Genomic DNA, 14,260 nt, shown 5'->3' with positions numbered 1-14,260 from the left:
AATTTATTCCTGTGATGGCAAAGCTGAATTTTCAGCATCATTCAGTGTCACATGACCCTTCAGAAATCATTCTAATATGCAGAATTGGTGCTCAAGTAACATTTCTTATTGAAAACAGTTGTGGTGTTTAATATTTTTGTGAAAACGACGATGCATTTTTTTCAGGATTTTTTTGCAAGTTATTGCACCCTTTCTGAGTAAATGTATTAATTTAAGTAAGTATGACCCAGACTTGTTATTAACTTGATAACTTATTCACCCTAAACAAATGCTTAAGGTTGTTTACTTGAGTGTATTCATGATTCATCTTCTTAGAAAGAACTGGAAAAATAAGAAACTAAAATAATGCATGATGAATAGACTACAAACTATGCAGAAAATCCATTAAAAGTGTAAGCCTGTGACGCAGATCTCATTACAGAGTGACAGCGGTCTGCTGCCGCAATAATGTAACCGAGCCAGAATTCAGCTCCACCCTGCTCAGTGGTGGAGATCCCCACATGGTCAAATGATCCCGGTCTGGAGAAATTGAAACCCACAGGCTTCTTTAAGCTAAAGCAAAACATGAGGAAGTCTTTGGACCCAACCAGCAGCTGTCCACAACCCCAATCTCACTGTCATCATTAGTCAACTGACTAAAACACCTCTGTCTCCATGTCTGACTCTTTAATCCCAGAGATCAGCCATACACTGTGGTTCGACTGGAATCTGCTGCATGTGATTTAAGAATCTGAGCACAAGGGCCTAACAACACTGACGTCATTATTGTGATAATATAATGAAATATGAGTACTGCTGAGGGGGTTGGAGGAAGGGAGAAGAGGGTTGCGAGAAAAGCAAGTGTTACAGTATTTCAGTGCAGTTCTCAAACATAGACTCTTGTAAATGTCTTTTCTTTTTTTTTTTTTTTTTTTTTTTTTCAAATGTGATAACAGATTAGATTACGTCATGGTTTAAATGAGGAAACAATAGATATACACTTTATAAACTCCCTTTTAAAAGTTGTAAATAAAACTAATGTAGTACGTAACGAACGAGAGTATGTTTTACAAGAAAATATTATTTCAGTCCTTCTACTTCAAAATTTCACATTTAATTGCTGTTTCTTTGTAATTATTTGTGAAATTTACTTGGCATTTCTGAGAATTGTTTCAAAGTTAATTTTACACCAAATTATTTTCAGTGTAGTGCTCAAAATTTTTATAAAAAGGACATTTTTAGTTGTTAAACTTTGTGTCCAGAGTTAATGTGATAAAGTAATGCAACTGCCTAAAAGTAACTTCAACAGTATCCTAAGAATGTGTTGTTATTTTTTTTAGAAAAAAGTCTTGCATATTATATTTTGCTATCTAAAACAATGAATTTGATGAATTTTTAGGTGTGACCAAATGTAGACTTTTTTGCTGCCAAAATAAGTATTAAATGCCCAAATAACTCAATAAAAAAAGTAAAGCCAGGTTCACGATTTGGCCGTCTGAGACATGTTGACAATCCTAAAAGATTCCTCTGAGTCTAGGCCAAAATCTGAAGTCTTTGGATCGCTAGTTTGACGTTCGCCGACAGCCGATCAATGTCTGTTGCAATCAAATTTTACTTCCGATGAAATTCTGGCAGTGTCAGAAGATTTGTGGTACAGCACTGCAGTGTGACTTCTCCTTTGACGACCATCAAATCGAAAACCAACAGGAGTGCCGAACCTGATGATGCAATTACGATTGATGCATTTTTGGATCATTATTGCAGTGATTATTATGTTTCTAGCATTTTATATGTTTAACAGTTCTTCTAACTGATGGAGTGTATAGCTTTTCATTTCTTAAACAACCATGTTGGAAAACGTATCATGGCCAAATTCCAGATTCATCAGGCTCAAATTGTCACAGAATGGTTGGGAGGGAGCATGAAGAATTTTCACATGAATTGGCAGCTCTGAGTCCAGACCTTATTTTCATTTAAAGTCTTTGGTGCTGGAGTAGACTTTACAGAGTACTTGACTCTTGCATTGTCAATACAAGATCTTGATAAAAAATTGATGCATCTCTTGATGGAACAAAATATTGTGATGTTTTTCCATCAAGAGGTGCATGCATTTTTGGTCAAGATGTTGTATTGACAATTTGAGCCTGATGAATCTTGACATTGTCATCCTGGAATATGGCTGTGGTCTGTCTTCCTAGATGGTTGTTTAAGAAATGAAAAGCTATACACTCATCAATTAGAGTTAGAAGAACTGTTGCCAAACATATAACATGCTAGAAACATAATAATCACTGCAAATGCAAAAATGATCCAATCATAGACTCTTAAGCATTTGCCTATTTAAATTCAAACAAAACTTTTTTTTGGCCGGACAGTGTATAAACTTGCAATTGCAAGTTATAACGTCAGAATTGTGGGATATAAACTCACAATTCTGAGGGGAAAAAAAGGTCACAATTAACTTTTTTGTTTTTCTATTCAGTAGCTGAAAACAAGCTTCCGAATGTGGATTGATGACGTAAAACACGACATGGTGTCAGCAACGGTTGCAAGCAACACATGATGAAGATGAAGATCAGGTATACCATCTTTAATAATCCACTCAGAAGGCAATACAAACAAGATGAGGAAAAGAAACCAACCGCTATGCGGAAACGTGACCGGACAATGGGTGATACAAACACAGCAACTTCAATAGCAAGGCAAATGAGGGTAATTAATGACACACAGCTGAACTGAAAACTAATCATATCTGTTACCATGACAACTAAAAAGTGGTGGGAAAACTGAACAAAGAAAGACGGGAAGCTGGTGAAAACAAACTAAAAGTCCATGATAATGAAACTAAGAATGAGTGTCTGTGACATAACGCCCCTCCCCAGAAGGCGCGACCTTGTGCCATAACCAAAACAGAGACAAACAGGAGATGAGGGAGGGAGGGTGGTGGCTTTGGAGGACGAGGAGTAGGCGAAGGGCTGGTAATAACAGGCAGATAGAATGGCAGAGAACCCACGGAGGAGCAGATGGTGGGAGCATCCAAGGTGGTGACGAGGAGTGGCCAGATGTTGCAGACCCAGAGCGCAGTTATGATGACAGCCCACGGTGGAGTCGATGGAGGTAGAAGTCAAGGTGTTGACATGGCAGACGACATCCGCGGGACGGCCGACGGAGACAGATGCGATGTTATGGGATCCCAGGGTGCTGATGGGCCTGAGTGACACTGTTGGCTCTGAAGACCAAGGCGAGGTGCGGCGATGAGCGTTTGAGGTGTAACCGGAATATCCGAGGACCGAGGTGGAGCCGGTGCGACAGAGGACCCAGGTGGAGCCGGAGGGAGGGCGAAGCCCGCTGGAGCCAAATAGGTGGAGAGCCGGAGCCCCATGAATGGTTCATACGTCCGCAGCGCAGACATGGTGATGGCTGACCAAGGTGAAAGCCGGAGAGACAAGGGAGCCTGGTGGAGCCGAAATGCCAAGGATCTCTGGTGGAGCCAAGGGTGGGAGGAGCCAAGGCGGCGCGGACAGGTCGACGGGGCCGAGGTGGAGCGAAGGGAACAGCCGCCGGAGGTGGAGCCGCAAGGCGTCGCGGTGGAAGACGAAGGACTGCAAGAAACCAGCTTAGGCAGGGCTGAGGGACTGGCAGAGATCTGTTGTGGAGGTGGGAGAGGGAGGTTGGGCGGGATCAAAGACGATAATTCACTGTCTATACAGGGTGAAAATACAGTCATTATGCTGGGCTTAACCAACGGTGATGAAGGCACAGATGATGGTAGTACATAAGATTCAGGGTGGGGAAGGGTGGGAAGTAGTACCTCCGAGTCCCAGTCTATTAAACAGTCCTCAGTCTCAAGCTCCACCAAGACTCCCACTGGTACGATGGTTGCCGGCACACACCCCTGGTCAGACTCCCTTTGGTGCATCGGCTCCAGGGTGATGGTTGGCGCTGTCGTCACAGGCGGCTCACTCGCGGTGGGCAGATGCTGTCCGTCTGCAGGGGGCTCAGGCGTCGTGTTCGTGGTGCTGGGTGATGGTGGGCTGAGGTCTGGGTCTGGCTGCGAGGTGTGGCTGGACGAGGCTGCTGTCATCCTCCGCTTCGCCCATTGTGAATGGGGATCCATCTATCCATAGTGCGATAGTGATGTAACTCTCTAGGGTCCAGCAGGTGTTCAAAAACTTCAAAGACAGGAAACTGGTGAAAACAAACTAAAAGTCCATGATAATGAAACTAAGAGTGAGTGTCTCTGACACATGGCTTATACCAGGGAACATGCTCGTACAGTCGTAAAGGACTATTATAAATCATACAGTGTGCTCCCAGCTTAAGAAAAACTCCTTTTCACCCAGTTTCGCTCATGCACAGAGGGCTCTTGTGGTTTTGAATGCATTCGGGACATTTGATACCAGCCCCTTTGTTTTGCTGTACAGGACATCTTAATTCACTCTTTTACATTTTTGGCAGAGCACAAGGCCCATTATAGTCCATTAGTGCCTTCATACAAACCCTGTTAAAACTACAGATCTGGTTGCATGCACATTTTGTCCTAATAGAGTAATTGCCCACTAGCGATCCTTTAGTGAACACACAAATAACTCCAAGTGAAACAAAATAAAGTACACAGGATCCAGGGGCTGAGATAGGAGAGAATGTGAGTGCAGTTGTGTGTGTTTGTTTCAGCAAGGGAAGTACTGTAGGAGTGAGTGTTTGCATATTAGTGGCACAAGTGTGCTTTTGTGCATGAGGATGCAAGCTTGTGTACATGAGAGATTAATTGAGCTGTTCAGAAACGTGCTGGGTTAATGAAATGGCAGTTGACAGTGACTGTGCTGCACAGGAAGCTCTGTCACACGGCACAGAAAGAAACAGCTTATTATGTAGGTCACAAGTCAATTTGATAACTTACTGTTCTAAGGGAATAACATGCTTTTCTAAAGAACAGTCAGGACAGAACTGGAATAATAAAGGGGTCCTATTATGCTTTTTTTTTCTTTAGTGTGTAATGTTGCTGTTCGAGCATGAAAAAGGTCTGCAAAGTTACTAAGCACAAAGTCCACTCCAAAGGGAGTTACTAAGCACAGAGTCCACTCCAAAGGGAGTTACAGTATTCTCCATATCAATAAGCACTGTTTCTGAACTCCATGAAATGCCTCAATTGCCTCTTGAGTTTTCTTCTGGGAACATACATATCACAATATTCTTCATTTAAATAATTCCTGCCCAATATATACTCATAAAAAATGGACAAGGCCTGGTTGAGTTGCTTTACATGCTGCATCCGAAATTACTACCCTACTATATAGTAGGCGAAAAACAGTATATGACAAAAGAAGTATGTCCGAATTCACAGTTTTCATTAAAAGAGTCAGCAAAAAGTACCCAGATGACCTACTTCTTCCGGCGAGTTTCTGAGGTGTGCATACGATGGACACTTTACTATCCCATGAGGCGAAGGGAGAGGATTTGTGAATGGCAGTGAAGCAACATAACTGACACTGGTAGGTCACATAATAAAGACAACATGGCGAATGTAGTTTTTTAGTGATTGTGAAGTAATTACTTATTCAAAATAAATACCTACTCAAGAGAGATTGCAATTTTGGATGCAGCCAAAGTGTGTTGAAACTTGCGGTATTGGTTAGGGTTGTGACATTTCCGAAACATGCTGTGTAGCGGTTGACAATCACAACACTGGTCCAGCCGACCAATCAGAGCACATTGCACTTTTCGGAAGGAGGGGCTTCATAGAGACCAGAACTAAACGGAGCGTTACTGACAGACTGAGAAGAGAGGTGCTGCAACAATGTAAGATGTGAAAAATAACCCTAACCCTATTTTTCACTTATTTAATATTGTTGAATCCTTAATATTCAACAATTTTATTGATCTGAGTGAGAACTGAGCTGGACGATGACATAATTTTTTGCAGAACTGCTTTATAGAGGAAATTAACTTATTTAATTGTTGATGATCTTTAAAAGTTTATGAACAGCCACTCTCATTTAAGATAGAAAAAGGTTATGTTCCTTATTATTGCATTTTTATATTTTAGACCGGTGACTTTTTCAGTAGTGGCAAGGGCAATTTGCCCTTAGGTCAAACACACACACACAACACACACATTTTGCTTATTCATGCAAGATGAGAAAACATGAATTCATTTTCTATTTTTAGCATGCTCAAATAGTGAGTCTGCACACTTTGGCCAGGCAGAGGACATTTGGCGATTCAAGCTGAGAACAAATTTAGCAAATCATGTAGAAAAAAGCAAATAGAGCACATTAAAGATGTGTCCTCACAGGATTCATTCATTTAGACAGATCTGTTGATTAGCTGAAGCACTCTAAGGGATGGTTCAAATTTAAATTCTGTTAATTAAATTCTGTGAATTCCAAATTCAGTGGAACACAAAAGATGTTTAGCAGAATGTCCACACTGCTCTTTAAATACAATGAAAGTCAATGGTGACCAGGAGTTGTCAAGCTCCATAATCACAAAAAACATCTTAATAAATAGCCCAAATTACTTGCATGCTATATTCCAAGTCATATATAGCCATATGATTCTTATGCGTCTTGTAACTTCAACTGCAAGCATGGCAAGTTTGAATATGCATATATTCACTGCATAAATTAAATTTGAATGTGAGCACTGTCAATAAGAACTTTCTGCCCCGGTTTTAATAGGCCCAGACTAAAATGCAAGTTTGAGCTGTTTTAACTGACATATCTTATGTCAATGCCATTGTTTTGTCTCAAGATGCACACCAGTAATGTTTTTTTTTTCCAAAATAAATTTTTAAAAGCTATTTAAATTCCCTAACTGAACTAAGGCCTAATCCTGGCTTAATCTAAACCATGTCTGTGAAACCAGTTTGTTTTCCTCACACAAAGCTATATCTTTTTTTCCAGTAAAGATTTAGCATGCCATATTGGAATTGCTGTTTATTTTACATTAAATATCACAGATTTTTTACAGTGAAGAAATAAAAACCTCCCCAGTCCCCCAAAACGCAGCTATTATTTCAGTTAAACAGTGTTTGTGCTTTAGACACCAGTGTTCCTCAGAACACTAATGTTTCTCAATGAAATACCTTGAACACAAGCATTGGGAGCTGTTGTCATATCGTTTGTTCAGTCAACTTGCGTGTCAACAGCCAGACCTATATGTGGTTTTATAGTGCATTAGGAGCCGCTTCCCTTCCATTATGACAGCATGAGTTACTGCCAGCAGCACTCATGCAATTACTGCCATGATCGAATGTACTGTCCTCTTGCCACATAGTGCCCCACTGAGTGGAACAAAACAAGCTATCGAGTTATCATCTGTCTAGCAGAAGGGTCCTGTAACACTAATTACACATAATGTTCTTTTCGGTTGTGATTAAAACTAAAAACATCACTGGCTTGTTTTTCTCTATATCACAATTAAAGAAGCATGTTTCTGTGACAGCTCAGCCTTTGTCCATCACTTTGTCCCAGCAGTGGGGGGTTCAGAGCTTGCTATTTGTTCCCAGAACAGGAATATACAGGAAAAGCAGATGGTGTTCTGTGCTAATGAGTCCTAACACAATTCACCTGTTAGTATCGGAGTGCTGATTGGTGGGACCGTGGGAGAAGGTATTAGCCGCCTGGTGAGAGTTCTTTAACACCTTTGATGTCATACACTCATCCTATTTTAAAATTAGAGTACGCCATGCAAAGTTTCCTATAACATCTCTTACCGGAAGGCTCTGGGTTTATGTGCGAGCCATACAAAATGAAAGGGAGAGGCTTACCATCTCAGTCTGAGATGAGCAGATTGCAAGGACAAAGGGAATTGTGTCAGGGAGGTTAGAGTTACAGTGAGAGCGCGATGTACTGTACTGACAATCTTAAGAACGACCTACGACACATAAGGCAGTGGTGTTAAAGAGTGGCGTGTACACAGGGGACGTGTTCACGGGGATATTTTTAGAAATCCTCCTCACCGTCAGATGAGGGGAGAGAAGCTTTCAAGTGACGTTGATTTCTCTGTTTAAAAGGCTAGGGAGATGGACGACGTGGAGATTCGTTTTCTAGGAGGCCCCAATGCCCTTTAGCATGAGTTCAGTAGTTCCTTCTTAAGACGGGAAAGCAGAATTAAAGGAGAACTCCGGTCAATTTTAACATTGAGCTCATTTTTTTGTACATTTGGAGTGGTGTCAATACAGCCAATGTGAGTGATTCCTTCAGCGTGAACACGGGTGAATCTGACTGCAGTATATGTGAAAAATATGAATAAAAATTATGTTTATTCAGCCAGCGCTCATACCTGTATTTACATCCTGTTTTAGGTCGAAGTCCAAAGTAATCGATTGTCGAGTTCACGCGTGTGATCATAGGTACTAAACCTATGCGCGTGAACTCGACAATCGATTACTATGGACTTCGACCGAAAACAGGATGTAAATACAGGTATTATGTAAATACATTATTATTATTATATCGCCACACGTCTCTAAGCAGCACACAACAGTGGAATATAATATAATATATTTCCTCATGAGAGAATCAGTGTTTTTAAAAGAACAAATGATTCACTTTTAAAGGCTTATGGCATTCCTAAATGAATCAGTATTTTAACCCTGGAGAACCCAAGAACCCTTTTCTTCTTTGGAAAATTATGAACTATGCATTAAATTACTGCTATAAGTTCACTGAACACCAAAATATCCACTTTTTCAATTTTAACCCTTTATTCCCTAATTTAGGATTAGGGCCAAATTTGACCCATTGGGCTTTAGGCGTATAATTTCAAAGAATCACAATAACAAACACTGTCAATGCAAACTATTTTAAATTTAGGAAAATAATCAGTCAACCACACAGCTACATTTAACAAGTTTTTTTTTTTTTTTTTTTTTTTACTTTATTTGTTGCATGATAAACCTGGATTCCAAATGTGGCCAATGGAAACAAGAACACAAGGCCAAAATCACGACTGAAAAAAACTGCTTATCCAAAAATCTGTTCTGCTAGAGAGAGGAACTCACACTAGACATTGTGGTAGTCTTTGAAACAATTTCTTTTTTTTGTTGATGCAGAGAGGAACTGCACATTTTTCACAGTGCATTTTAGTTTTGAGGTCCTTGCACATATGCCAAACTCCCTGAAAAGATATACTACTTTATTAGTCTCTGGCCCTGTACTACTGAGGTAACTTATTAAAATATATATTACAAATGAAATTATTTCAATGCTTTAGCCAAATACAGGACTGTCACCATTCTCCAGCAAAGTAACTCAGAGAACCAAAGGGTCATTTCTGACCCGACATTTTTTTAACCTATACACCCAGAGGGTCATTTTTGGCCCATCGTTTTTTTGAACTATAGCTCAGAGTCACTAATTTATCCAAAAATAATATAAAACGTACTTCTAGGCATTCTGCAAGCTAATACTAAATAGATTAACAAAAAATACACAATTTTACCATCCGCTGGTTTGCTGAGAAGACGATTTTGTTTGGGTAGGTTTCCAGCTCAACAAAACAGCATGTGGTCAGCCATCATGTTACTACCACTCTGGCACTTGTGAGTTCAATATTTATCCACTAGGTGTCTCTATGCAGGGGTCAGAAGTGGCACTCTGGGCTTTTGAAGTTAAATTTGACAATTTTTTTTTTTTTTTTTTTTTTTTTTGGGTAGCAGCAATTAACAGCGGCCAAATTTGACCCCGTGGGTTCTCCAGGGTGATTCAGTGACTAACTCATAAATGTCAAGCAGAATTAATCAATGAAAAATCTCTGCCATATGTTTATGTATTGTATGTTGAATATAAATGTATTTTTCACTTGTTTATACTAAAAACAGTAATTAAAATGAAGTGAAAAAAATGGCAGTGCAGTAAAACAATGTTCACTTGTCACATTTGATCATGTTTGCCTGATGTGTGAGTGTTGGGGTAGAAGAGCAAGGGAAAGCCTTATCATCATGTGTGTCCTGTGGGACTGTGTTTCTCTTGGCTTGTCACCAGATATGCAGCATGTGACTCTTCAGGGACAGACTGTCTCAGTTACACGGGAAAGTCAAATACAGCACGAAAAGCACAAAAAGTCAAATCCCACAGAAAGAATTTTGAAAACAAACTAATCACTTCATGACAGCATAGTATAAATGCATTGAAGAAGAAATGATGTGAAAGGCATATGTGACTCAGTTCGAAATCAACCGCGAGAGCCATTTCATTCCCTTCATTTGTGCGTCACTGAGTCAGGAGGTGTTGAGTTGAGAGTGCGCTGTGGACATATACGTGAGTGCATGACTGCACCAAGAAATCATTTAGGAAAAGCACTCAGTTGGGGAGCAGACAGCTGACATGTTCACTGGCACGTTCAGATGAGTGAAATAAACTAATGGGAAGTTTTTTTCTGTTTGTGGTTATGATTTGATCTCGCTCATTGTGTTGTGAAAAGAATGGTGAGAGGATGTGTTATTCATTCTGTCACCCTGACTGCAGCACTGGATACTGAATCCTCCCTTAAAGCCAACGCTTTTATGCTTTCTTTCTTTTTTTGGTGCTTTGATTTGCTGAAGTTTCAGTGCCTGTGATATTTTCACCACTGTAATAGAGAGAGAGACTGTGAGCAGGGAGTTTTTTTTGTTGCTGAGAACAGCTGACCCAAAGGACTTGATAACACAATTCAACTCACATCAAGGTTTTTGATCTATTTGCAAAATGTAACAAATGACTGTCCAAGCTTCTCCTTTCCATACAACATAAATGCATGGTTATTTATAAAGTATTAAAAAGACTTATGCACTGGGTTCCAAGTCTTTTGAAGTCATATGATAGCTTTGTGTGAGTAAAAAGACCAAAATTCAAATTTTGTTTTCACTTAATGGACTACAAAAGTTGTATGGACTACAACAATGGCACACCAACACCAATGACCGCAAACACAATTGATGTGTCTTGTGATTAAACACCAGGATGTCACACATACAGCATTGACACCTCATTTGATTTGAGAACTACGGTGGAGGGGACGGCTTTAATTTCAGCCTGTTTCGCAAAAATGTCATTTGAATTAAGACTTGGAATATAATGCATGGGTCGTGTGGGTCACTTTTATATTTTATATTTTTATATTTTATATTTGTCATTATGGAGCTTGGCATTATTACTTTGTTTGATTTAATTTTACTTTTGACTCCACTACATTCCAGAAAAAAATATTATTTTGAATTGCATAACATAACATAAAATTTAAATAAATCGAATAAATATTTTCATATTTTATAATTTCAAATGAATAGTACCTTAATAAAAAGTAAAAAAAAAAAAAACACACATATATGTATATATATATATATTTATGTTTTTTTTTTACTTTTTATTAAGATACTATTCATTTGAAATGATAAAATATGAAATTATTATGATATATATATATATATATATATATATATATATATATATATATATAAAACTAGATAATATACATTACTATTAAAATGCTATAAAAAAAAATAAAATAAAAAATAATTTTATAGCATTTTTATAATAATTCTAGTTGTACTGTAAATATATACACGTAAATTATTGTTGTTTTTTTTACTTTTTAAAAAGGTAAATGATTAAATTCTGCCTTTATGTTAAAGAGAAGAAATAATTAAAATATTGGGTCAAATATTTCTTAAACACTATTTCCACTTTGACCTTCCACTACAGACCTAATGTAACCAGATCGATTCTGATCAATTTAGAAGAAGCATGGAGGTCATGAAGAATGAAGCTTTGTTTAAAGAGGAGAGTTTCCACAAGCCAGCTGGATGGCAGTATTTATTTGAGATTATGAGGTTATGGACGCAGACGCACACACACAATCAGTCACAGCTCATTTCAGCTCCCTTTATCAGTCTGCACACATTTTGTAACTGATGTTGAAGCGCAGACTGATTTGTTCTAGTTTCCACAGAGAAATAGATCTCTTGGCACTGTAACCGAATTTGTGAGATTTTTACTAACCCCTTAGTTTCCAAAACACACACTGAGGCAGTGAAAAGAGAAGCAGTGGTTGAGTTTAAATTCTCTTGTGTTATGTCACATTTAATTGGCTCTCGCTGCACTTTGTTTTAATCTTTTCTGCTTTTATGAAAGAGTCTGGGGTTGATCTGAGCTATCCCACAATGCAGTCACAAAGAGACTTTAAAGTAGGATCAAAGAGAGAGAATGAAATTGTGCTTTCGGTTGCACATGGGTTTTGGGTTGCTCGTGTGGTACAATTGAGACAAACAACCATCAAGCAGCACTTCATGATTCTGCTTTGGTGAAATGCAATCCACTACAACACTGCAGGGAATGGATGGTTTTCTGGAACATGTACTTCAGGATGACACCAGGCCCATTGATTTAGCAGAGTTGCCTAGGTTGAGTAACTTTTGACAAATTGTCACTTTAAAGATTCTTTAGATCATGATGTGTATACAGTGCACAAGTAACCTTTATATTTGAGAGTTTTAATCAAAAAAGTTTTGGTTTTTAGTGCATATCAACAGAGGCGACCTTCTGTCTCTCACTTCATGTGTTTTTTGTATCTCGGTCTCTCCTTTTGTGTCTTTTGGTTCACTTGGCCAGAATCGTACAACAAACAGTACCCTTTTCAGCCCATTCATTCAGTGTGTACTTGCCCACAGAGTCGTGTTCTGTTTAACACACATTCACAGCCCACAAAGACCACTGACAGGAAGTACAGCTACGTTTTTCAAAGATGAACCATAGCAACAAAAGCAAACAAGGTTTTGTTTTGTGATGGATGATTGTGAGGTTTACGTGATCCATCGATCTTTTTCTTGAAGCTCTTTCTCAGTGAGGGGTGTTGGGTCTCTGGAGGAGAGCAGCTGTAATGAGACCTGATCTGTGGCTTGCTGCTCCATGGCTCATCAGACGCATTCATCACTCTGGTGTGTATTAATCTTCTCTTCATGAACAGAGACTCAGAAAGAGAGAGAGAACCAGAATGAGTACGTCATGAGGCTTGAATGCTGCCATATCGTCATAACACATTTTCACACATTTCCCAATAAAAATTACTTTTATGCATGACAGGCTAACGAAATAACACTTTTAACCACCAATGGTGGACACTAAGCAAGTATTTTGACTTTCAAAATCTGTATTTTGGGATTTCATTTAATCTTATATTACAAGATTATAATCAATTTTGAATTATCTTGAAGTGAAAGTACAGTAACATAAGATAAATCAATCATTTTTTATCAATCAATGTATCTCATATTTAATAATTAAAAAGAATTTTATTTTAATAACTTTTTTAATTATTAATTATTTTTCATTATTAAATATGAGATATATTATTAGATATACTAAATTACTCAATATATTAAATGAAATGTGTTTTCAATATGCAATTAATAATAATAAAATCATTATATTTAATATAAATTATTTTATATAATATATTTTTTACTGCAGTTATTCACTTTTCTCCACTTTTCCAAGTTAAATTAAATTAAATGAACACATCCTCCTACCCATACAATATCAGCTTTTAAGATCTTGCCATTCATTTTCCATAAAGAAAACAGAAGTGATTTGCAGTCGATAGACATTCACTTGAGTTGCAAAAAGATAAAGTATTGTACTAGTAGATTAGTACTTTGACTTTTCATACTTAAAGGACAAGTTCGGTATTTTACACTTAAAGCCCTGTTTACAGATCGTTTCTGATGAAATAGAACGGTTAAGATTAAATTTTGGACACATGCTGCTGTCCCGAGAATTTTAGGTTTATTTCGCTTTCCCCAAAACCTCTAGAATGGGTGTATAGGTGCACTGGAACAATACTTCATAAAACGCATTAAACTTTCGTTTACAAAGACCTGAAACTCACTGAGTGGTCAGGGGTGTTCACTGATATGCTCACACAAAAATCGCTGCAAAAGATGCTTTCCAACAGGTTTTATCGTATTTTTTGTCCAACTCCATTGACTTGTATTGAATGTGCTGTGAGAGGTACGGTATTACTCCGCCGCTTCTTCTTCTGCTTCTTCTGTGTATTCAATGAAATGCCAGTGGTTTGCTTGCAATTGGCAAAGGTGCATTATCGCCACCAACTGGGCTGGAGTGTCTATTATTCAAGCTCTCAACGGAAGAATCTACGGGTGTGAGACGTTTGGAAAAATAGATCCACAGTTTTACAACGAATGGTTAAACACCTGTTGGAAAGCATCTTTTGCAGCGATTTTTGTGTGAGCATATCAGTGAACATCCCTGACCACTCGGTGAGTTTCAGGTCTTTGTAA

This window comes from Scardinius erythrophthalmus (assembly GCF_964197995.2).
Source record: "Scardinius erythrophthalmus genome assembly, chromosome: 7".
NCBI classification, from domain to species: domain Eukaryota; kingdom Metazoa; phylum Chordata; class Actinopteri; order Cypriniformes; family Leuciscidae; genus Scardinius; species Scardinius erythrophthalmus.
Note: the sequence above shows the minus strand (reverse complement) of the source record.